Source organism: Schistocerca nitens, chromosome 6 (genome assembly GCF_023898315.1).
Source record: "Schistocerca nitens isolate TAMUIC-IGC-003100 chromosome 6, iqSchNite1.1, whole genome shotgun sequence".
NCBI classification, from domain to species: Eukaryota; Metazoa; Arthropoda; class Insecta; order Orthoptera; family Acrididae; genus Schistocerca; species Schistocerca nitens.
The window spans coordinates 314933549-314960635 of NC_064619.1; the positions used below are offsets into that span (position 1 = coordinate 314933549).

The 27087-nt window shown below is 42.2% G+C and overlaps 1 protein-coding gene across 2 annotated transcripts in view; it reads right to left on the minus strand.

The window, feature by feature from the left end:
- Nucleotides 1-26866, minus strand: part of LOC126262811 (uncharacterized) — a 124760-nt gene extending 97894 nt beyond the window's left edge. Inside the window, exon 1 of one of the 2 annotated variants that reach the window (XM_049959655.1) lies at nucleotides 26711-26866. The gene's annotated coding sequence lies outside the window, so the exon portion shown is untranslated. Of the gene's footprint in view, nucleotides 1-26304; nucleotides 26439-26710 lie in introns of those variants that run through there. The other variant, XM_049959656.1, reaches the window with a different exon arrangement.
- Nucleotides 26867-27087: the final 221 nt, after the last annotated feature.

A 27087-nucleotide genomic window follows, 5' to 3' on the forward strand; every position in this document is an offset into this window, starting at 1 on the left:
CAGCATGGATTTTGAAAATATTGATCATGTGAAACCCATCTCACACTGTTCTCACATGACATACTGAAAGCTTTGGATCAAGGCAACCTGGTAAATACAGTGTATCTTGATTTCTGAAAAGCATTTGATTCAGTACTGCACCTACACTTTTTGTCAGAAGTATGATCATATGGGTATCAAGAAAAATTTGTGATTTGATTGAGGACTTTTTGGTAGGGAGGACACAGCATGTTATCTTTGATGGAGAGTCTTCGTCAGATGTAGAAGTAACTTCGAGTGTGCCCCATGGAAGTGTGTTGGGATCCTTGCTGTTCATGTTGTATATTGGTTGGTTGTTTGAGGTTTAAGGGACCAAACAGCAAGGTCATCAGTCCCTTGTTTCAAATATACTCCATTCTGCTAACGGGACATCTCAGAAAAGTCAGAACAATAAAACGGAAAAAGGGAAAAAACGTAAAAGGGCAGTCACGTTGTCATTGGTAAAAAACAAATGAGGGAAGTCGGCAAGAGAACGAACCCAACACTATGCGGAAGCAGCATAGGCAAGACCATCTGTGATTTAAAAGGTACAACTGCTAGAATGTAGAAAGTACGTATGGGAATAAAATGACTAACCAAGCCATAAAAAAGGGTAAAAACAGAGTAAAAGGGGAAGAAAAGAGGAATTCGGTCAGGGAGGTGAATCAGGAATCTCTGAACACTGCCTACAGTGGGAGACACCCAAACACTCACCGCCCTGCCCCAACACCAGAGAGAGATTAAAAACCTTAAAACTGAGAATAAAAACCACTCTCCCGGAGGAAACCGAGAACCAGAGAGACCATCCGGGAATCGTCAGCCAACATCAAAGGTAAAGTGTGGGGGAGTCTGTACTTAGCACGCAGAGCCAAAAGAAGGGGGCATTCAACCAAAATGTGGGCCACTGACTGGAAGGCTCCACAACCACATAGCGGGGGCGGCTCATCACGCAAAAGAAAACCATGGGTCAGCCTGGTATGGCCAATGCGGAGACGACACAGTGTGGTCGAGTCCTTTCGGGAGAGGCGAAAGGAAGAACGCCATGGGCCTGGTGTCACCTTAATTGCACGAAGTTTATTAGACAGTGAAGTAGCCTCCCAAGAATTGGCCCATGACTGTGCGAAGTGGGATTTGATGTGAAGCCGTAAATCCGCTGCAGGAGGGGTTACAGAAAACGGGGGGTAAGTAACTGCTCCCCCAGCCAAACGATCAGCGAGCTCATTACCCGGGATACCCACATGGTCAGGGACCCATAGGAAGTCAATGGAACAAGCTGCACGGTGAATATCAGCGAGATGGTCATGGATGGCAGAGACCAAGGGATGGCGCGAAAAACACCGGTCAATAGCAAGAAGGCCACTCATCGAGTCCGTACATAACAAAATGCGGTTGTGTTGGGATTGTTTAATAAAGGTAAGGGCCCGGGAAATTGCCATCAATTCCGCAGTAAACACCCCACATGTAGGTGGCAGCAGATGATTTTCCGTTCCAACAGAGGACATGAAGGCATACCCAACATGATCAGCAGATTTAGAGCCATCAGTGTAAAAAACAACAGCATCCCGAAACTCCCATAAAATTTGGCGGAAAAAGGAACGGAACACCACCGGGGGGATGGAATCTTTCGGACCGCGGCGGAGATCCATCCGAATTCGAGGCCGAGGAACTAACCAAGGAGGGGTGGAGGGGAGGGAGCGAGGAAGACAGGACAAAGAAGGAAGCTGAAAATCACGGTAAAGAGACGCAAGGCGCAGCCCAACCGGTAAACCGGCCCGAGGGCGGGAGTCGGGCGGGCGACGTCCATGGTCTGGGAACAGGATAGAATAGGAAGGATGAGTGGGAGAAGAATGGATAGTGAGGGCATAAGACACCAGAAGCTGGGACCGCCGAACAGAAAGGGGGGGGGGGGGGGATCCCAGCTTCAACCAGGAGACTATCAACAGGGCTAGTAGGGAAGGCACCGGTGGCCAAACGGATACCACGATGGTGGACTGGATCCAGCACGTGCAGTGTGGAAGGAGCAGCTGAACCATAAACTTGACAACCATAGTCCAAACGAGACAGAACTAGAGCACGATAAAGACGGAGGAGGAGGGAACGGTCCGCACCCCAAGAGGAGTGGGCAAGGAAGCGAAGGACATTGAGTTTACGGAAACATCCTACCTTCAGGAGTCTGATATGGGGCAGCCAAGTGAGCTTGTTGTCGAAAAGAAGACCCAGGAAACGAAACTGTGGAACCACAGGCAATCGTAGTGCAGCGAGATAGAGCTCTGGATCAGGGTGGACTGTAGTACGGCGACAGAAGTGGACCACCCGCGATTTTAAAGGAGAGAATTGAAACCCGTGTGAGAGGGTCCATGCAGAGGCACGCCGTATAGCCACCTGGAGCTGCCGTTCTGCAGATGCCATCGAGGAGGAACTAACCCAAATGCAGAAATCATCCACATACAGGGCAGGGGCGACCAAGGGACCGACAGAGGCCACAAGTCCATCGATAGCAATGAGGAAAAGAAGGACACTCAAGACAGAACCCTGTGGGATGCCCGTCTCCTGGGTCCGTGGAGAACTAAAAGCAGTACCAACTCGAACTCTGAATGACCGATGGATCAGGAACTGGCGGATAAAAATCGGGAGTGGGCCCCGAAGACCCCACTGATGAAGGGTTAGTAAGATGTGATGGCGCCAGGCCGTGTCATAGGCCTTGCGAAGGTCAAAAAACACTGCAACCAAATGGCGGCGCTGGGAAAAAGCCTGCCGAACTGCGGATTCCAAGCGAAGTAAATGATCGATTGGAGATCGCCCCTCTCGAAAGCCACACTGGTAAGGGGACAATAGATCCCGAGATTCGAGGACCCAAGTGAGCCAACGGGCTACCATCCGTTCAAGTAACTTACAAACAACATTGGTCAAACTAATTGGCCGATAGCTGTCAACAGATAGAGGGTTCTTACCAGGCTTAAGGACAGGAACCACAATGCTATCCCTCCACTGAGAAGGGAAGTCACCCTGGAGCCAGATACGGTTAAACACCCGAAGAAGATGTTGCCGTTGTGGAGCACTGAGATGTTGAAGCAGTCGGTTATGAATGGAATCTGGGCCAGGGGCCGTATCACGAGAAGAAGATAGAGCAGAAAGAAATTCCCATTCAGTAAAAGGTTCGTTGTAAGATTTTGACTCACAAGTGGTGAAACATAAGGTGAGAGCTTCAGCCTGCTGTTTTTGATGAAGGAAAGCAGCTGGATAGGAGGCTAACTCTGATGCCACTGCAAAATGGGTCGCAAGATGTTCTGCGAGAACTAATGGGTCCGTACAAATGCCATCTGGAAGGTGAAGGCCTGGGAGGGTGGACTGCCGATGGCAACCTTGGAGAGAGCGAAGTGTAGCCCATACCCGTGACAGAGGAACAGTGTAACCAAGGGAAGAAACGAATCGTTCCCAACATATCCGCTTGCTCTGTTTGATTAAATAACGGGCTTTAGCGCGAAGGCGTTTAAAGGTAGTAAGGCTGGCTACAGATGGGTGCCTCTTAAAGTGTTGCAAAGCTCGACGGCGATCATGGATGGCAATGGCAATGGCCGTACTCCACCACGGGACTTGCCGGTGACGAAATGGTCCAGATGAGTGCGGGACAGCAAGGTTAGCAGCACGAACAATCGCGTCAGACACGTTACGTAGGACGTCATCAATACAACCCGACAAAGAGGGAGAAAACTCGACCTGTGCAGTGTATAGAGGCCAATCGGCGCGGTGGAAAGACCAACGAGGTAACCTGTCCATCGGGGAGCGGGAAGGGAGCGTGATAATCAACGGGAAATGGTCACTATCACAAAGGTCGTCGTGTGGCGACCAGTGTAATGAAGGGAGGAGAGAGGGAGAAGAAAGAGAAAGATCAATGGCAGAAAAGGTACCATGACCGGCACTGAAATGAGTAGGGGAGCCATCATTAAGAAGGCACAGGTCGTGGTCTGCAATAAATTGGTCTATAAGAAGACCTCGTCTAGATGGAAAGGCACTGCCCCACAAAGGATGATGAGCATTAAAATCCCCAAGGAGGAGGAAGGGAGGAGGAAGTTGCTGAAGAAGGGTGGTTAAGGCAGCAGGTGTAAGAGCCCTGTCAGGAGGGAGATAAAGATTGCAAACTGTGACTGCAGAGTCTAAGTGGACCCTAACAGCAACTGCTTCCAATGTAGTTTGGAGAGGAATCCACGTGCTAGCAATGTCGGTACGGACCAACGTACAAACGCCACCAGAAGCCCGCAAGGGTCCGACCCGATTGCGACAGAAAACACGGAACCCACGGAGGGTCGGTGAGTGAGCATCAGTAAAATGAGATTCCTGGAGAACCACACAAGCTGCAGAGTAGGACGAAAGAAGGGATTTCAATTCCGGAAGGTGACGATAGTAGCCATTACAATTCCATTGGAGAACCACAGAACGATGGTTTAAATGAGGGCTGAACATGCTAAATCCAGTCATACTGCCGCGTCCCCACCCGTCACCGACAAGGAGGGGGCGACATCCATGAACGACAGGTCAGAATCCGGTTGTGAAGTCGGGGAAGGGACTTCCGGTGACACCAGAGGCTCTTTGTCCCGGGACTTATGTTTCTTCTTCTTTTCAGGCTGAGATCGAGGAGGGCTGTGTGGCATAAAGGAGCCAGCTGCAGCAAGATCAGGAACAGAAAGAGACCGGGCGACCTGGGGACCGACAGACCGCGGCTCTCGCGGTCGCCGCGCGGCAGCAGACCTTTGACCTGGAAGGTGCCGGGAAGGGGCATCCCGGGAGAGGCGCCCTTGACCGGCAGACGCCGAAGGAGTGGGACACTTCTCCGGCTGGGGAGGGGGAGCAGCACCCAGAGGAGAAGGTGTGGGAGCTGCAGGGGAGGGGGGGAGGAGTGGGGTCCGGGATGGGGGTAAGGAAGGGGGAGGAAGGGGTGAAGATGTAACCAAGGCGTAACTAGATGTCATGGACACAGGGTGCAGTCGTGCATATTTCTTACGGGCCTCTGTGTAGCTTAAACGATCGAGGGACTTATACTCTTGTATCTTTTTTTCTTTCTTATATACTGGGCAATCTGGTGAAAGTGGAGAATGACTACCATGACAATTTACACATACAGGAGGGGGAACACAGGGACTCCCCTCATGGAGTGGACGTCCACAGTCACCACAGAGAGGGTCCTGGGAACAGCGAGAAGACATGTGGCCAAAACGCAAGCACTTAAAACACCGCATAGGAGGTGGGATGTACGGCTTCACATCACAGCGATAGACCATAATCTTAACTTTCTCAGGAAGGGTATCCCCTTCAAAGGCCAGGATAAAGGCACCAGTATCAATACGATTATCTTTAGAACCCTTCTGAACACGCTGAACAAAGTGAACACCCCGCCGTCCGAGATTGTCCCGAAGTTCCTCATCAGTTTGAAGGATGAGGTCCCTGTGAAAAATCACACCTTGTACCATATTTAGAGACTGGTGAGGGGTAATAGACACAGGAATTGTGCCAAGATGGGTACAGGCACGAAGGGCCGCAGATTGGGCAGCTGAAGTAGTTTTAATCAGCAACGAACCCGACCGCATCTTACTCAGGGAGTCCACTTCGCCGAACTTGTCTTCAATGTGTTCCACAAAGAATAAAGGTTTGACACTGGTGAAAGTATCTCCATCAGTCCTGGTGCAAACTAGATAACGGGGGAAAGGTTTTGCCCCTAGATGACGGGCCTGACCCTCTTCCCAGGGGGTAGCCATGGAAGGGAAGGCCGAAGGGGCAAGAGAAGCAGCACTTGAGGAATCAGTACCACGCAGAGAGACGGCCGCAGAAGAACGGCCAGAGTTTTGGACCCGTATGCGTTTCATCTGCATAGCGTCCGCCCTGATACCACCCACTCCGATCAGGGGCTCTCCTCACGGGCGCCACCCAGCCACAGCAAGGGCCGTCTGGCACGGCGGCCATTGCCGGGAGTTCCGATGCTCCAGGATGACGAGCAACCACTCCAAGGCATGCATGAGGAGGTCACAGCTCAGGTATCAGAAGTGTGATCCCTGTGTGTTCAGGGGGCTCAACCAAAAGGGTACATAGCGACCCCACCACACTGGCTGGCTACTGTGCTGGCTATGCACCCTAGCATCAGACAACGATGTGAAAGAAAAGGTGGAATGTACTAGGAGGGCGCACGTCGGAGACACTAGGTAAGGTGCTCTTCCCCAAATGGCTCACACTACGGAAGAGAAATTTTGGAATGGAGGTCAAACCCCAGAGGGGGACCAAGGAATGCCAAAAGGAGGAGATAATTACGCAACACAGCCGGAGTGTAAAACCAACAGAACAAGGAGGATAGCGGAGGCCAACATAATCAAGGACACCAATAGAGGGAGAGGAGAGGGCGAGGGGAAAGGAGCATGGAGGGGAAAGGAGGGAAAGGGAAAGGAAATGCAGCCCGGGAGAGAAAGAAGGCTGCAATGGCTCGGGGCCCCGTGCTCGCCACGCACGTATCCACACAAGAGTTGTGGACCCCCTGGGGGGCATGTTGTATATTAATGACCTTGCAGACAATATTAATAGTAAAATCGGGTCTTTTGCAGATGATGCAGTTACCTACAATGAAGTAGGAGGGGAAGTGCAGTCAGTCTACAAAAGGGATTGCTTACAAATCACTCATGCGACTAGTTCTAAAATATTGCTCAAGCATGTGGGACCCATACCAGATATGACTAACAGGCAATATTGAACATATACAGAGAAGAGCAGCATAAATCTTCACAGGTTTGTTTAATCTGTGGAGAATGTCACAGAGATAATGAAGGAACTGAAATGGCAGACTCAAGACAGATGCAAACTATCCCAAGAAGATCTATTAACAAAGTCTCAATAACCAACTTAAATTGATTACAAGAGGGACATGCTACAACTCCCTACATATAGCTCACACAGGGATCCTGAGGGTAAGATTAGGAATAACTACTACATGCACAGAGGCATTCAAACAATCATTCTTCCCATCCTCCATATGTGAATGGAACAGGAAGAAACTCTAATAACTGGTACAATGGGACATTCCCTCTGCTATGCACTCACAGTGGTTTGCAGAGTGTAGATGTAGATGTAAATGTAGATAACAATGCCCCTGCTGTAGATGCTCTGTCTCCATTGAGCTGCGTCATCAGCACATCTTCTCCAGTCGTGCTCTGGAAATCGCCTCACATGTAACTGACTGGCTGTTTGTTTGTCACAGTTTCTGGACTCTCATTCTTGTCTCTATGCCTCCGCCGTATCAGATGTTGAATATTAACTTCTGCACCCGTCTTCCGTGTCCTTTACCATCAAATTCCGGTCATCTCCCTCTGTGCTGCCAGGCTTCTCTGCTGCAGTTCTGGAAACCGTGTTCACATGACAACACTGTAATGGTATGAGTATAGATATTTGAGCAAGTTTAGACACTTTGTGTGATCTCCTTGCCTCTGCTGTGCCAAAGCACCGAGCCCAGATTGAATTCCACTCCACGCTTCTGCACTTTAGTATGTCAGTGAACTTTAAACAGTGCAACTCGTGAATGCTTTACTTCATTTCCTTTTCATCAAAAGTTTTTTTTTTTTTTTTAGTTGACCCATGATGCTACACCAGACTCTGTCTGTACAACACACTGAGGAATACACCATGGGGGTGTATAGCAGTTCCTTGAGACTAGCCACTTGTTACTATGGACAATTCCCAGCTAGCACAGCCTGCCACTACTGTCATTAGCCATCTGCGTGAGGACACACCCACTGTTCACCCGCACGGTGATGTCACGTGACACTGGCCAATCACAATCGATGGCCTGCTGCCATTGCACTCGCGCTGTCGTCACAACAAAACATGTGAAAACCAAACATCTGTAACATAAGCTCAGCTCCCGAGCTCCTATCTCCAAGGGGAGATCTGTGTGGCAGCCATGCTGCAAAAAATGCATGAACGGATCAGAGCCACTCACGGCTGGCCCAAGTTAGCTACACCAGATATCTGCCAGCACACGTACCTATCTTTAGGCAAAATTCTGGCAACATGTGGCTCACATGGGCTTGGGTCAGCAAAGAGCAACGGCAGTTCGAACTGAGCCACCGTATAATACAGACGCATTTTTCCAGAGCCTATAACTGCAAACCATGGACTACATGGGTCGAGCTTAATGAGAGCTCCCCACTGATGTGTATGGAAGTTTGTTTGTTGCTCTCCATTCGTTACCTCTTTTGCTTTGTCACGTTTGCAAAATACATAGTGCCCCATAATTGTGAGGAAAATTGTCCATTCTAGACATGTGTCGATTGTTCTCACACGATTGGATAACATATTCGTCACTGAGTAGGGTATTCATTTTTACAGAATAAATACATCTTCAGCAAAAGTGTACTTAACAGTTTCTGTTACCACACTGTCACCAAAGCCTACATGCTGAACAGTGTGTGAGTGCGATAGTAAAGTTGAGTCACTGTACGACTGACATGCAAGTGGCAATACCTACACATTCCTATTTCAGAACTATCAAGATCTGTTGTCAGCATGGCTTTTAAAATGGGATACTTGCTTCCACAAGGAGACTATTGACATAGCTCATGGATATCGCCAGTCTGAAGGTGGTTTCCACCTTGGTGCAAAGGCTCTAGTAGGCTTAAAACTGAAACAACTATGACGCATCCATAGTCTAATCAGATTAAAATCAATTATGGGAAAAATTTTACTAGAACCCATTGATCTTCTCCCCAAGAAGTGCTTCAAATGAAGTGTATGGAGTTTAATTTCTGCAGACAAGATTTATTGAGCTGCTTTATCTGTGGTAACCGCACCTGAGGTCAAACAGCTGTCCTGAAAAATGAAAATCGCTGTACCATTTCTGGCCACTGCCTCCAGATATAACTCAGGATGTGAGTGGGTGAATTGAATTCTGCAGAAGAGCATGACCCAGGATTTTGTAGGCATATACTGGCACTCACGATTTTGCGACCAAACTCATGTCTTTTGAATGGCCATTTAGAAGTGATGTTTGCTGAATGTAGTGACTTAGAACTACAGTAGAGACAGAAATTATCAACATGGTAAGCCAATGATACATCTGATCCAGTAATGGTGGCAATTTTGTTTATACCAGTTACAAAGAAGGTAATGTTCAAGACTGATATTTGTGGAACCTCCTTTTCCCATGCGTTTTGATTGCTTAGGGCCAAACCAACTAACTTAGATATGTGACTGGGATTAAACATTTTTAATGAAAGTTGGTGGATTGCCTTGGAAGTGTCAGCCATGTAACATAAGCCAAAATGCATCACCATGTTGCTTCCTATACCTTTTGCAAGTTGAGGAAGATGGCTATCAAGCACTTACAAAGTGTGAACACCTCCCTGATAGCAGGCTCCAATAGTAAAAGATGGTTGGTTGAGAATCTTGGCCTCCAACATCTGCACTGAGATGATGAAAGCAAATTTCTTGCTTCTAAAAAACAACAAATCCTGCAACTGGTCATCCATTCCATGAGGCTGCATAGGGTCACTGTTGAACTGATCAGTCTGTAGTTGCTTAACTTGTGGGACGTTTTACCAGGTTCATACAATGATAACTTCTGCCCACTGAGTGGAACACAAACTCAGACTTGCCAATTAATCTTGTTAAAAATCACTGGGATACTACGTTTGCTATATTCACAAAGATGGTGAGGCATTTGATTTTGTAAGGTATTTAGGCACTGTTGAAATCCCAGTCTCTTACTTTAGCATAGCAGGGAAAATTGAGAAAAAAAAATTCAGCAGCTCAGCAGGGCCCCATGCTCACAACTGCTTAACCATGGTGGAGTAATGAGACCATTGGGGGTGGGATATGGAGAGCTACAATAGTGTGTACACAAGAAGGCAGGCGGTGGGGCAGTGCGCAGTGGCAAGCATGATGCTACAGCTGTCATTCTGCCGTGGCTGCCTGTAGTACGTGCTTTGGGTGCCTGTAGAACATTTAGTGTTGATTTTCATCTTATTTTAGGTAGGGTGAGGTTATTTAGCAACCACAGTGTTCATTATGAGTGGCACAAAGCAAACATGACAAGTAGTACATTAAGAAGTGACAACGATAGTTTGCCTGAGTATATAAATTTTAGTAGTGAGAGTCAAAATCAGAAGCAGTTGTCTGGTGTAATGTTCAAACAGCATTGCCAGTTACTAGGGTAGGCAGTGAACGGAGCGTGAGGTACGAGACAGAGACAGAGGAAGCTGACGACACTGCAAAGTACTCTCCATCTGTGCAGAATATATCATGCAGCCATCTTCTTACACATATAGCACTATATTCCATGTTTACATAGTTGTGATATTTGTCATTCTAGGATATCTATTAGTTGATTTAACACTAAAAACCCCAGCAGAGGTCAATTGACTACTTTTTATTTTAAGCTGTGAATCTCTTCGGTCGCCATTGATTAAAACTTCTGGGCTGAATTGCCGTGGTCCACATACAAAAATTCTTCTCCTTCCTGATGTTTCGTTGCCTACTGCGGGCAACATCTTCCGAGGTGAGTCGGTGACTGGCTGCTAGGCGCTGGAGGTCCCGCTTATTTAGAGCACTTAGATGGCACCACCACTCATCACGTGATTTCGACTTTAAAACTATCTCTGGCTAGTGCCATCTCTCTCGATTACAGGTAATCGATTGTCACTTCGTTGATACAAAGTCAACCACCATATCGTGTCTAGTTTTAATCCTTCTTCTTTTTTATTAAAATTATTTTTGTGCTTGTAGATCTCTATAACTTCTCTATACATGAGGGTATAATAATGTGAGGTCCTAGCTATCACGTTTGTCTCACTAAATTTTATTTCATGATTACCGCCTTTGATAACGTGTTCCGCTACAGCTGATTTGTCAATTTGTCCCAATCTACAGTTCCTTTTGTGTTCCGTTAGGCAGGTATTAACACTCCTTTTAGTTGTTCCAATATAAACCATGCCACAGCTACACGGAATTTTATACACACGTCGGGTGGCTAAGGGGTGTCGTGCGTCTTTCACCGATCTTAAACTTTCACTTATTTTCTTGGTAGGTCGAAAGCTTGTCTCCACTTGAAACTTGGTCAAAACTTTCCCAATGCGGTCCGTATGTTATGAATAAATGGAAGAAAAACTTTTCCAGCCGACAGTTGTTGTTGTTGTTGTTGTGTATTCTCGGACACTATTCTTCTAGGGTGGAGTGCTCAATCTATCTCGTTGTCAGTGTACTCATTTCTCTTGAAAGCCGTTCGCAGATGGCTTAATTAATCTTGCAAATAAATTGTCTCACAATGTCATTAGCCCTGTCCACTAAAGTTTTTATGACTCCTCTCTTCTGCCTAGGATGACGATTCGAATCTTTATGTAGGTAACGATCGGTTTGTGTGTCTTTCCTATATACCTTGTGCCATAAAGTCCCATCTGCCCATTCAATAACCAATACATCCAAAAAATTTAGTTGTCCATTACTCTCTTTCTCCATAGTGAATTGTATCTTTGGATTGAAACTGTTTATTTGCACCAAAAAATCACTTAGTTCCTCTTCAGCATGATTCCATATCACAAAGGTGTCATCCATGTATCGATACCATTTCAAAGGGCTTTTATTGGCCAACTGCAGCACTTGTTGTTCGAAAAATTCCATAAATAGATTATCAATAGCTGGCCACCCCATCAATTTGTTCATAAAACTCGTTGCTATATTGAAAATAAGTCGAGGATAGACGATGTCGAAACAAAGCTATTATATCAGTAGGAAACATATCAGCTATGTAAGAAAGAGCTTCGTCAACAGGGACCATGGTGAACAGGGATACTACATCGAATTTTCATATATAAAAACAATTTTCAATATAACAACGAGTTTTATGAACAAATTGATGGGGTGGCCATGGGTAGCCCTCTGAGTCCAGCTATTGATAATCTATTTATGGAATTTTTCGAACAACAAGTGCTGCAGTCGGCCAATAAAAAGCCCTTTGAAATGGTATTGATACGTGGATGACACCTTTGTGATATGGAATCATGCTGAAGAGGAACTAAGCGATTTTTTGATGCACATAAACAGTTTCAATCCAAAGATACAATTCACCATGGAGAAAGAGAGTAATGGACAACTAAATTTTTTGGATGTATTGGTTATTAAATGGGCAGATGGGACTTTAGGCCACAAGGTATATAGGACACACACACACACACACACACACACACACACACACACACACACCGATCGTTACCTACATAAAGATTCGAATAATCATCCTAGGCAGAAGAGAGGAGTTATAAAAGCTTCAGTGGACAGGGCTAATGGCATCTGTGAGACAATTTATTTGCAAGATGAATTAAGCCATCTGCGAATGGCTTTCAAGAGAAATGAGTACACTGACAACGAGATAGATTGAGCACTCCACCCTAGAAGAAAAGTGTCCGAGAATACACAACAACAACCACCGTCAGCTGGAAAAGTTTTTCTTCCATTTATTCGTAACATCACGGGCCGCACTGGGAAAGTTTTGGCCAAGTTTCAAGTGGAGACAATCCTTCGACCTACCACGAAAATTAGTGAAAATTTAAGATCGGTGAAAGACGCACGACACCCCTTAGCCACCCCAGGTGTGTATAAAATTCCGTGTAGCTGTGGCATGGTTTATATTGGAACAACTAAAAGGAGTGTTAATACCCACCTAACAGAACACAAAAGGAACTGTAGACTGGGACGAATTGACAAATCAGCTGTAGTGGAACACGTTTTCAAAGACAGTGATCATGAAATAAAATTTAGTGAGACAAACATGATAGCTAGGACCTCACCATTATTATATCTGCATGTATAGAGAAGCTAGAGAGATCTACAAGCACAAAAATAATTTTAATAAGAAAGAATAAGGATTAAAACTAGAAAAGACATGGCAGTCGACTTTGTACCAACAAAGTGACAATCGATTACCTGTAATCAAGAGAGATGGCACTAGCCAGAGATAGTTTTAAAGTCGAAATCACGTGATGAGTGGTGGCACCATCTAAGTGCTCTATATAAGCAGGACCTCCAGCACCTAGCAGCGTCGCCGACTCACCTCGGAAGATGTTGCCCGCAGTAGGCAACGAACAACGAAACGACAGGAAGGAGAAGTAGTTTTATAAATGGACCACGGCAATTCAGCCCAGCAGTTTTAATTAATGAAGATGCCGGCTGTGAAAGCTTACACGTTATGAATTTCTTCGGTGTTTAAAATAGTCTGTTCCTGTGATTTTATGACCTAATTGTTTTAAAGTTTCATTTGCCTTAACTGTTTCGTTTTGTAACTACAAATTTTTTAGATAATACACATTTACCACTAGTTCCCAACTATGGTCAATTAACCACTTCTCACCGACAAGTACTTTGCATTGGATTGGATTGTTTGGGGGAGGAGACCAGACAGCGAGGTCATTGGTCTCATCGGGTTATGGAAGGATGGGGAAGGAAGTCGGCTGTGCCCTTTCAAAGGTACCATCCCAGCATTTGCCTGGAGCGATTTAGGGAAATCACGGAAAACCTAAATCAGGATGGCCGGACACGGGATTGAACCGTCGTCCTCCCGAATACGTGTCCAGTGTCTAACCACTGCGCCACCTCGCTTGGTGACATGTACTTTATATGGTTTATTTCTCACTATTGTTAGCCAGCAATGATTGAGTTCATACTATGTTGTTGGTAGTGGTTTCTGAGTGTCTGTTTGTTATCATTACCTGTTCAACTAAAGCTATAATGGATTGCTATCCCAGTCATAGCCTTTCTGAACCTAAAATTATAGAATCTATTCAGATATTTCCAACTCAATCTGAAGTAGAAGAGTTTCAGAGAAAGCACAATAAAAGTGGCACATTGGGCAAAGAACAACATTTTCCTACACATTTGGAACACAGTGACAATAATGACCAACCAAGAGTTTCTTCTGACCAAAATGATGCTCTAATTTGTGTAGATAGATCTGGTATTGGTATGCAACCAGCAAGTATTGGTACTCATTATACACAGAGAGGAAGAGGTGAGTAAATATCGTGATTAGTGTAACTGTAAAATATAAAATTTATTTTTATATTATTTACATTGATTTTTAGGGTTCTGTACCTCAGTCAGTAGAAATGATACTCTCATAGGAACATTTTGTTGTCCCTCTGTTAAGATCCCTTTTTCTCAGGAACATGCGGAGGAATCAAGTTGAAGCTTATATAAAATACTAAGGTATGGTCCATTGACAGTGTAAAAAATTTAAGCTTGTAAGTCAACGCAATCGAAAGATATGGTGATTAATTTCATACATTTTAATGCTCGCAAGCTCCCTATCAAAACATACAGATCTATACACATAATTAAGTTTGTACTGAACCCTTAGAACATGGGTACTACTCACACTTGTCCTTTTTTTTTCTTTTCTTATAATACGGGGTGTACAAAAAAGAATCATCCAATTTTAAAAAAATCATAACTGTTATGTTGGTTGAGATATGTGCGTGAACAATGTACTGTTGGAATGAGCAAACACTCATGTTTTCCCACTATGTAGCAGCAGTGTGCGCCCGCTACAGTTCTAGTAAAAATGGTGTAGGGGCAACAGAAAGCGTTTCGCGTTCTAAGTTTTTGCACAATGCGGGTCTGTAATAACTGTCAGTGTGACTTTCATGTTACACAGGAAACAATACAAAATTCAGCTACTGCAAGCTCTTTGTGAAGGTGGCATACAGCAACATGTGGAGTTCTGTAATTTCGTTCTTGGGAAGAAAGAGGATGACAGTTTTCTTTCACGCTTGGCGTTTGGTGATGAGGCAACATTCCATTTAAATGTAAAGGTGAAGTGTCATAATGTGAGACTATGGAGTACAGAATAACCACATGAAGTTGTCTCCAGACTTTAATGTGTATTGTGCAGTTTCACAGGAAAAGGCGTATAGTCCATTTTTCTTTGCCAACAACACTGTTACAGGAAGCACATATCTTGATATGCTCGGGAAGTTTCCTTTCCCACAGTTGGAGACTGATTTGAATGATTTCATTTACCAACAGCATGGAGCACCGCCACACTGGCATCTGGAAGTGCGGGAATTTTTAAATCAAATAATTATAGACAATGGATTGGCCACACTGACCAAACGATTCAGCCTCTTATTACTGGCCTCCAAGGTCACCAGACCTGGCTGTATGTGATTATTTCTTGTGGGGGTTTATAAAATACTCTGTTTGTGCACCTCCATTACCAACAACAGTGAGTGAACTGAGACATCGCATAACAGTAGTCGTGGAAGCTGTAACTCAAGGTATGTGTGCTGCAGTGTGGGAAGAATTTGAATACCCCATTGACATATGCCAAGCATCCCACGGAGGGAATACTGAACACCTATGAAAAGGCATGGAAAAAAACGTTTTTGGGTTTCTCGTTCATCAAAAAACAAAATTCATTGTATATGTTTATTAGTTTCAGAAATATAGACATACCAAACTGGATTATTCATTTAGCCACACTAAATTTTGTAGATACTACAGTGCAAAATGCTGAAAGGCAAGCTGATCTTAGCCACAGAGAGTTTGGGAGTGATGGAACAAACTCTGCAGAATGGAAGAGTCAGCAAAATGTTACTCGAGAGACTGCTAGACCTACAGGGAAGGCAAAGTGTACTGTTATGGAAGACTCCCACCAACTCCACTTCACCTGTTATTGGTGAAAATATGTTGCTCTGGTGAAAACATGCACTGAAACAGAAGAACACATTGTTCTCAATGACAATCTGTAGTACTTGAGTTTGGAGGAGTTGGAAGCATTTTCAGCCATTGAGGGACACATGGTACAAGGAGTCTATGTTTGAGAGATCTGTGGAACCTTTTTCACTCAAAAACAGCAGGAAATAGCTTTTTAGAAGTTAAATGATTTCTTTGCTTTGAAATCAGAGCTAGCTATCAGCAATGTAAAGAAGTAGACCATTTTGTTTAGCATCTGAAATCTGGAACATGTTTATAGATAACGACACTGCATGTTATAAACCATCTGAATTCTTAGCTGTGAATGAGCAGTTATATGCGACAAAATGCAAACGTCCATTTACTCAGTAAGAGTGTCCCAAACTTGGGAAGTACAGTGTAACGTACTGGTTGCTCACAGAAGCTTAAGTTAGATATGTTAATAATGGTTTTCCTTATTTGGGAAAAGATGAAACAAGACATGCAAATACCAACCTCTAAGAAGGTATTACACTACGTCACATGGGACCTTACTTGACCTTACTTATGAAACGGGAGAAGTATTACATCAGGCAGTTTATTTACTTCTCTCAAGCTGCAAAAGAGGGGTACAAGCATTGTTGGCACTTTGAGAATAAATAGAAGGGAAGTGCCACCATCTGTGAGAAAAGGACAAGATGTACTTCATTCAAGCGTTATTTACATGGTTCAAGACATTACTCTAACATATTACCACGGAAAGACTACTAAAACTGTGCTTATTCTTAGTTCTATGCACTACAGTGTACGAATCAATGAGGCTGCAGAAAAGAAAACTCTAGAAACAATCAATTTTCATAACACCAAATTTGACATAGATGTGGTAGATAAAATGTCATGCAAATATAGCATAAGAGCCATGATGAGAGACTGGTCCATACAAGTTTTCTATAATATTCCTGACCAGGATATGATCAATGCCCACAGCTTGTACAAGTTGATAACTGGCTCCACCATCTCTTAATTTTTTTTACAATCAAAGTTGTAAAAGAATTAGTGGTGTCAGTCAGGAACTTTTGCCCTTAGAATCTCCAGAATCCATTTTGACTGCCAACAGAGAAGAACGAACATCTAAAGATGTTATATGAAAGACTTGCAAAGAGTAATCTTGTAAGTGAAACAAATCAAGAGATAATTGTTTTACATGTAAAAAATCTGCATGCTGCTCATGTCTAGCAAAAGGATATGCAAAAAGTCTCATTGAGTTTCTTAGAATATACAGAGTTCTCCATATAGATATGCCCAGTAAAACACTACTTATTCATTACAGGATAAAAGAATAACTAGAGTGTAGCTACACAATTGTATGATAGTAAAATTTGTCATTATTGTTGTATGATGCAGATCAAATAAAAATGTGTGTATATAATTATTATGCACAAAAAAATAATAAAACCAACATTAAAGACAATAAATATGAAATATCTTTACATTTTGTAAGGAAACGCAAATGCGATAAAAATCTTAGCAGTCAATTGATCTCTACTGGGTGTTCTACGGCAACCCAGTGTTTTTTTTTTTTAATCTGTTTTGAAATTAATCTACCACAATGCATGGTAGTCTCACGTGAGAAACACAATGTTTGGAGTTCAAATGGCTCTGAGCACTATGGGACTTAACATCTGAGGTCATCAGTCCCCTAGAACTTAGAACTACTTAGACCTAACTAACCCAAGGACATCACACATATCCATGCCCGAGGCAGGATTAGAACCTGCGACTGTAGCGGTCGCGCAGTTCCAGACTGAAGTGTCTAGAACCGCTCGGCCACACCGGCCAGCACAATGTTTGGAGGGGCGGGCGGAGTTCCTTTACAAACAGCATGACACAAAGTATGGTAGTATGCTAACATCACTAAACATTGACAGTCTGTAGAAGTGTTGCATAGAAAAATTGCATTTTATGGTTGAAGGAAAAACTGCAATCAGAATAATCATGGAAGTATTCTGAACATTTTTTGTGAATCTTACTTCCAATTTTATGATTGGAGAGATCGGTGGAAGAAAGTGCTAACCTAAAAAGAGCACTTTTTCAGGTACTGCATGCTATACGTTTGGTTAAATTCAAAGATAATGATGCAAATACAATAAGAAAGAAACAATCTATACAGTAGAAAGTGCTTTCTAGCATTACACATGGGACTAAATGTTACTATCATATGATATTCAAACACACAGCAGATAAATTTAGCACTCTAATCATAACGAAATGTGGGTTAGCACTTTGTTTCAATGACATCTTTAACTCATGACAGCAGGAGGTCATAAATAGTTTTGATATCTCAATGCTAAATTCATAGTCTGCATATTTCTAGTATCATTTTTCACATGAAATTGTATTCATCAAGTAGGAAACATGAAAGTTGTAACTATACTTAGAAGAATAGGTAAAATATTACTATTCCTGAGTAGGTCTACCTGTACAATTTAAAGGTGAATATATCAGTAGACATTATTCATGGACATTGCTTCAAGCCACATTTGTTCCTTTTCGTCTTCACTACTGCAAATTATTTTTACTTTTTTGAAGGCTATGAAGGCATGTCATTAGCTGTTCACTGACATCATCATATAGCACAATACAGTGTTATCCTGTTTCACATTAACAGTAAGTAGCTGAGTCAAAAGCAAAAAACTAACAAATATTTTGAAGGAATCATTCAAATGACATCAACAATGCCACATTAAAACCTGTTGCACTAAGTTTTCTAGTGCACAGTTTATGTCCAGGTCAGGAAATTGTTCCACATAAGTCTTGGTTACTTTTACTGTCATATTTTAAGATATGTATCTCTTAGTCAAATTAATCAGATAGAGAAAGTATGTACTTGGGTCATTCCCACTCAGCTCTCTTCAATTTTGACGAGATTTTTACAGGTTGTACAGATTCCTCTTACTTGAAGCTATGCCAAATTCCAGGGCAGTAGGTAGTATAATGGGACCACTATCCATGCTTTTTTAAAGGCTAGTTTTTCCATGTTGTGACAGATACTAATACATCATAAGTTTGTTTACTGTTGCGCATGATAAATGGGGACTCTCCCATGAGGAAACTTTGTTCTTCTGCTTGACTTTTTAGGTACAGCAGCCTAGGTGCTGTACATGTGCTCATGTACAGCAGATTTATCACAATGTGCTGTCAAAGTAGCTCGTAAATCTTGTCGTGACATATTTGGATCAAGATTTGGCAGCTCATATCTTATCATAGAATAACTTTCTGATGCTTATTTTTACCTTGTGCAACCAGATAATGTCTTAATGCTGTGCAATTGGTGTCTTGATTACTCAATTATCAAGTTATCCAAGATTAAAGTTGATTCAAAAAATGTATTAATCAATTTTGTCTCATTTTCAAAAGGCTATATCTCAAAATCTTCCTCTCAGTTTTTATGTTTCTTTGTACCACTGAAAAGAGCTCTTTTTGTTTCATCAAGAAGAGTATGTTTCATTTGTAGACAAACCAGTTCAAAGAAAATGAAGTTCAAAAACATGCTTTGCCTGCTATTATGAGCAAAGAATGAGTGAACCTTTTGAATATGCACATTTGAAAATTATGTAAAATTCGTTATTAGGCGTCTTTGTTTTCCTTAAAATAAAAATTAATTTGCTCAGCCACTGACTTTAAGAAATGTTTGTCTGTTCATTTCAGTTGTTTCTATTTTATTTCGGAATTTACCAAAACACATTTCACCATCTATGAAAATGCAGTTTTTCTGGTGAAAATATCCAGTATTTTTACATTTAAACCTTGAAAACAAAGTCAAGTAGAAACTGTAACTTGGCTGACATTCACAGCAACACTTCACTTCAATGCAGTGTAGCACTGGTTTTACAGATTATTCTGCGTAGGACCTGATGGGAAGGTTTCAAAGAAATAAAAGAATTTTCATCATGACAGTGACACTTACTTAATTGAAGAAATGAATTACATGTTGCTGAAAATGGCCAAAATGCCTTCATCATAAAGCATTGCTTTTGGATGAATATGAACGTCTGCAGAAATTCTCTTGTGATATATACTTTTGATCTAATGAACCATTCTGTGAAAAAGGCTTATGGGTTGCAATGGCCATTTGAAAACTATGAAAAAGAGCAATGTTAAACCTGTTAATAAAATTTGACAACAATTTTGCAGCAAAAAAATCATTACAAAAGAAGTCAGCATCATCACAGTAAGAAGATGAAGTACGTTCATTGGAATCACTCAGTTGACACAGTTGACACAAGCCTAACTGCTATTGGGATCTCTCCTCTGACACTTCAGCGGGTCTTAATGAGAGATGCCAGAGGTCACACAAAAGGTTGGGTAAATGAAACTCTAGAAGCAATTACACATACCACTGCTGCTGCTGCTGCTGAGGGTTTGGGCCACCCTCTCCCAAGGGGAGTGGAGGGTTCAGCGGCATTCGCGTCGCAGGAGGTGGAGGGTCAATGTGGAGGCTGGCCATGTGACATCGCCTGCTCTGCCAGTGAGTGGACATGTGGCCAGTCCTTCAGCAAGGTCCGAGCAGGCACACGGGGGGAGGGGTTTATTAGTGATTGGGAGCTCCAATGTTAGGCGGGTGATGGAGCCCCTTAGGGAAATAGCGGAAAGGTCAGGGAAGAAGGCCAGTGTTCACTCTGTCTGCTTACCGGGCGGGGGGGTGTCTCATCCGGGATGTTGTAATGGAACTGACAATTAGACGTCATTTTTTTTATGATACACTAATAGACGTCACTTTATTTTATTATACACTAAAGTCGTGTTATAAAAGCTTGTGCTTACGATAATACTAAGTTAGGTGTTGCGATCAATAATCGATATTTGAATTGTATGTTCTTTGTAGCTTATGACCGTGATCTTTGGTCTACTATGGGTCTTCGAGCACTTGTGTGTTGGCCGCGGTTGAGTGTAGTTGTGCATATAGTTCTTGCAATAAATGTGTTTGATACAAAGAAACCGTGGAATACTGCGTCATTTTTCGATAGTCCAGTAATAATTAAAAAACCCGCACCTTTTCTTGGACCCAAAGCAACCAAGGAATCATCGCCTAGACAACAAGAAGCCACAAGGACAACGCAGACACAGCAGCATCAACAAAGGAGACATCATGGCCAGCTCTACTAAATTCCTTTACAGCCATTAGCCACACCGTAACGGTGTCCTTATGGAGTTAACTTTTCCTGAAAGTAGAGCCGGTTCGTGACAATGTGGAGGAGGCCCTGCCGGCGGTGATAGAGATAGAGAACACGGGGTGCACCTGACTGCAAATTGTTGCTCACGTCGGCACCAATGACTCCTGCCGTCTGGGTTCAGAGGTCATCCTCAGTTCTTACAGGCAGTTGGCGGAGTTGGTGAAGATGGAAAGCCTTGCTCGTGGGATGAAATCTGAGCTAACTATTTATAGTATCATTCCCAGAACCGATTGTGGTCCTCTGGTTTGGAGCCAAGTGGAAGGCTTAAACCAGAGGCTCAGACGATTCTGCGGAGATCTGGGAAGCAAATTTCTCAACCTCCGCTATCAGGTGGAGAAATGTAGGGCCCCCTGAATAGGTCAGGCGTGCACTACATGCAGGAAGTGGCTACAAGGGTAGCGGAGTATGTGTGGAGTGCACATGTGGGTTTTTTAGGTTAGAGAATTAACTCCATAGGCCCGACAAGATGCCTCCTGAGACGTGACAAGGTAGCAGTAGGCAAAATGCAACAGGGAATAACAATATTAATGTGGTAATAGTAAACTGCAGGAGTGTCTATAGAAAGGTCCCAGACCTGCTCTCATTAATAAACTGTCACAATGCCCACATAGTACTAGGGACAGAAAGCTGACAGAAACCAGATGTAAACAGTAATGAAATTCTGAACTCAGACTGGAATGTATACCGCAGAGACAGGCTAGACAGTGAAAGGGGAGACGTGTTTATAGCGATAAAAAGTGCAATAGTATCGAAGGAAATTGACGTAGAACCAAAATATGAAATAATTTGGGTGAAGGTCATGGTTAAAGCAGTCTCAAACATGGTAATTGGATGTCTCTTATAGGACCCCTGGCTCAGCAGCTGTTGTGGCAGAGCACCTGAAGGAAAATTTAGAAAATATTTCGAGATTTCCCTAACACGTTATAGTTCTGGGTGGAGATTTTAATTTACCAGGTATAGACTGGGAGACTCAAATGTTTATAATGAGTGGCAGGGACAAGAATCCAGTGAAATTTTTTTAAATGCACTGTCTGAAAACTTCCTTGAGCAGTTAAACCGAGAACTGACTTGTGGTGATAACATATTAGACCTTCTGGTGACAAACAGACCCGAACTATTTGAAACATTTAACGCGGAACAGGGAATCAGCGATCATAAAGCAGTTACTGCATCGACGATTTCAGCCATAAATAGAAATATTAAAAAAGGTAGGAAGATTTTTCTGTTTAGCAACAGTGACAAAAAACAGATTACAGAGTACTTGACAGCTCAACACAAAAGTTTTATCTCAAGTACAGATACTCTTGAGGATCAGTGAACGAAGTTCAAAACCATCGTACAATATGCATTAGATGAGTATGTGCCAAGCAAGATCGTACGAGATTGAAAAGAGCCACCGTGGTACAACAACCGAGTCAGAAAACTGCTACGGAAGCAAAGGTAACTTCAGAGCAAATGTAAACATAGCCAAAGTCATGAGGACAAACACAAATTACACAAAGCGAAGTGTAGTGTGAGGAGAGCTATGCGAGAGGTGTTCAATGAATTCAAAAGTAAAGTTCTATGTACTGACTTTGCAGAAAATCCTAAGAAATTTTGGTCTTATGTCAAAGCGGTAGGTGGATCAAAACAAAATGTCCAGACACACTGTGACCAAAATGGTACTGAAACAGATGATGACAGACTAAAGGCTGAAATACTAAATGTCTTTTCCCAAAGCTGTTTCACAGAAGAAGACTGCACTGTAGTTTCTTCTCCACATTGTCGCACAGATGACAAAATGGTAGATATTAAAATAGATGACAGAGGGATAGAAAAACAATTAAAATTGCTGAAAAGAGGAAAGGCCGCTGGACCTGATGGGATACCAGTTCGATTTTACACAGAGTACGCGGAGGAACTTGCCTCCTTCTTGCAGCGGTGTGCCGTAGGTCTCTAGAAGAGCGTAGCATTCCAAAAGATTGGAAAAGGGCACAGGTCATCCCTGTTCTCAAAAAGGGATGTCGAACAGATGTGCAGAACTATAGACCTATATCTCTAATGTCGATCAGTTGTAGAATTTTGGAACACATGTTATGTTCCAGTATAATGACTTTTCTGGAGACTGGAAATCTACCCTGTAGAAATCAGCATGGGTTTCGAAAAAGACGATCATGTGAAACCCAGCTCGCACTATTCATCCACAAGACTCAGAGGGCCATAGACACGGGTTCCCAGGAAGATGCTGTGTTTCTTGACTTCCACAAGGCGTTTGATACAGTTCCCCACAGTCGTTTAATGAACAAAGTAAGAGCATATGGACTATCAGACCAATTGTGTGATTGGATTGAAGAGTTCCTAGATAACAGAACACAGCATGTCATTCTCAATGGAGGGAAGTCTTCCAAAGTAAGAGTGATTTAAGGTGCGTTGCAGGGGAGTGTCATAGGACCGTTGCTATTCACATTATATATAAATGACCTTGTGGATAACATCAGAAGTTCACTGAGGCTTTTTGCAGATGATGCTACAGAACATCGAGAGGTGGTAACAATGGAAAATTGTACTGAAATGAAGGAGGATCTGCCGCGAATTGACGCATGGTGCAGGGAATGGCAATTGAATCTCAATGTAGACAAGTGTAATGTGCTGCAAATACATAGAAAGAAAGATCCTTTATCATTTAGCTACAATATACCAAGTCAGCAACTGGAAGCTGTTAATTCCATAAATTATCTGGGAGTAGGCATTAGCAGTGATTTAAAATGGAATGACCATATAAAATTAATTGTCAGTAAAGCAGATGCCAGACTGAGATTCATTGGAATAATACTAAGGAAATGCAGTGCGAAAACAAAGGAAGTAGGTTACAATACACTTGTTCGCCCACTGCTTGAATACTGCTCACCGGTGTGGGATCCGTACCTGATAGGGTTGATAGAAGAGATAGAGAAGATCCAACTGAGAGCAGCACGCTTCGTTACAGGATCATTTAGTAATCACAAAAGTGTTACGGAGATGACAGATAAAATCCATGGAAGACTCTGCAAGAGAGACGCTCAGTAGCTCGGTACGGGCTTTTGTTGAAGTTTCTAGAACATATACAAGCAGTATATTGCTCCCTCCTACATATATCTCGCGAAGAGACTATGATGACAAAATCAGAGAGATTAGAGCCCACACAGAGGCATACCAACAATCTTTCTTTCTATGAACAATATGAGACTGGAATAGAAGGGAGAACTGATAGAGATACTCAAGGTACCCTCCGCCACACACCGTGGCTCGCAGAGTATGAGAGAACGGATGTAGATGAGATCTAAAAGATTTTTGGACATGTAGTATAAGTAAGGCACATCCTAAATGCTTAGATCATAGACTGCTGACTAAACAACTGAAAGAAAATTTGCAGTTGTCAAAGAAGTCAGAAGAATTGTAGATTTTGATATTATCACCTCAAAGTTGGACTACAAAAGACATGATGGAGTGTGGAGTCTCAGAAAGAATGGTAAAATGTTGGCAGTCACATGTAGGTTTATCTGCAAAGCCAATGCTAAACTGCTTTGAAATGTTTCCTTTAACGTCCATCAATGTACAGTTCAATTCTAAAGTCCACCTGACTATTTGCAACTGTTAAACGTAAAAATGCTGGATATTTCCACATGTTCATGGATAGTGAAAAGTGGTGTGGTGAATTTCAAGGTACCACAGGAATGATCTAAATGACCAAAGATTTCTGAAATTCAAAACCTCATCAAATTAATTTTTATTTTAATAAAAACAAAGACAAGTAGGCTTAGTAATAGTTTTTCTTAATTTTCAAATAGTCATCGCATTCTTCGCTCTTAATAGCAGTCAATGGATGTTTTGAAATCACTTTATTATCTTTGAATTGGTTTGTCTAAAAAGTTAAAAACTTTTCCTCATTGAACAAAATGAGCTCTTTTCTATGTTGTATGTTGCAGAGAAAAATCACATGTGAGAGGACCCTTTCGAAAATCGGACAAAACTGATGAATAAATTTTTTGAATTGAACTTAATCTTAGAAAATTCAGTAATTATTTAAGCAATCAAGATGCCACTTGCACAGAGATAAGACATGCTGGCAGGCTACAAATAACGAAGAAAAATCAGAAAACCATCCTATCATGAGACAAGCACCAAAACATGATCCGAAGCTGTTGTACACAAAAAATTAAAATCAACAAATTTTTGCATGAGAACCCTCTTAAATCACGAGCTAAAGTAAACAAAACTTGGTGACTTATTAGTAACTGCAATGACATCAAAAAGTATGGCTAGTGGCCCCAGCATACTGCTTACTGAACTGCAATTTGGCATGACTTCACATATGACCTATGTATAAATCTTGTAAAAAACCAAGAAAGTAAGGAGGATTTCTTATTTAAATTTATGCAACATAACTCAGAACAGCCCATGTAGCAAAATCTATAGTAAACTTTGCAGCACTAATTTTGATAATCATTTATATGGAGGACGTCATTCTGCTACCAGCAGGTAATCAGAGCAATATAAACATCCTATAGATTTAGAACGGCAACGAAAATCTCCCTGTCCCACTACTCCATAAGTGCCTGTAAACTTCAAACAAGCTGAAATCTATCAGAACGAGTTCTACGGACTCAAAATGTACCACACCTTCAGCAACGTGGCATAATGTATACAGCATTTCACAATTTTTCCATCTTATATCTGACACTTTCATCAACTTCCAGTTCACAAATATCTGAGTCTGCACATAATTAGCATGCACATAATGTATCTATCAAAAGGTATGCTCAGAAATTCATGTAGTACATTTTAATACAATTTAATACACAACCATCTTACTGAATGTGATTATACTGTTAAAAGCTTTCGAAAACAGCTATGGGAAATAAGATTGTAGGTAACAAACATTCCCAAACTCTTCTATACTAAAATGCATTACCACCACTTATTTTTATACCTCAACACAGGACCATCGAATACAATATAGATTATATCATGATAACTGATACAAACAACTGTATCACAGTGCACATGAGTATTTAAAAATATGTAGGCCTAGTTACTTGGAACAAGGCTGAGTAAGTAGGGAAATACTCTGGGTAGGCGTTTCCAGATATAAAGTTAAATTTTTCTGATACGGACTATCTACAGGAAAAAGAGAAATTGACATAGCATCGTTCCCCCTAAACCCTCCTATGTGAGCAAAATACGAACTTAACACAACAAATCTGCTTCATTTTTAAGCAATATCATATCCGTTTACTAAAAACGCCGATACATGTATCCAATTCGTAAGTCTATATTCGACATGTCCCACATCTTTAATGAGCTCCTCGCTAGGATTTATGGAGAGTACTGTGTGTCGTACCTAATATACAATCTAATCGCACGAATTCCACATTAAGGCTCGGCTCTTTGGTAATTATCCGACTATCTGCTACTCTTCGTAAACTGGTTGACAGATTTATCACACTACGGTTCTTATCCGCTTCAGAGTCTATAGTAAAATCTTTCATATGCATCCGCCTGTCTTCTAAATCAAAGGTGCTTATACCAACTAAATATTCGCATCTTCGTGCTCCCCGTCACTTTGAAATTATAAGAACAGCATATGATGTACATCAATCACTCGTGATTAAAGCAGAAATCATGTTGTTAAGCAGTACGTTGCGTGGATCCGACTATCTTTTTTACTTAATTGAATATTTGATCGATTATCTGAAAATTAGACCACAATTCCCAATTTTCAAATGACTGTTGACACTGTTTCATACCAAGATGTGAACGGGCAAAACAAATCCGCAACGTATCTCGCAAACACTTCCTTCCAAGAAATTAAGGATTAACCACCTCTGATGTGCATCAGGTGCTTACTATCTTTCATATACTCTTGTTTAATAGAGAACAGGAGTTTGCACTCAATCTTTTCCTTTTTATTTGCAACCCGAAAGATGATAACGGATATTTTTTCGTTTATTGACAATTAATTGACAGTCATAAAATTCTATTTGCCAACGTGGCTGACAGGACTATCACCAGAGATTACTACATCTAAAGGACGAAATCGAAATGGCAGAAGCGATTATCGTTGCTACATGTGAAGTATGGTACACAATATATTTATTACTCTTTGAGTTTTTTCAAACAAACA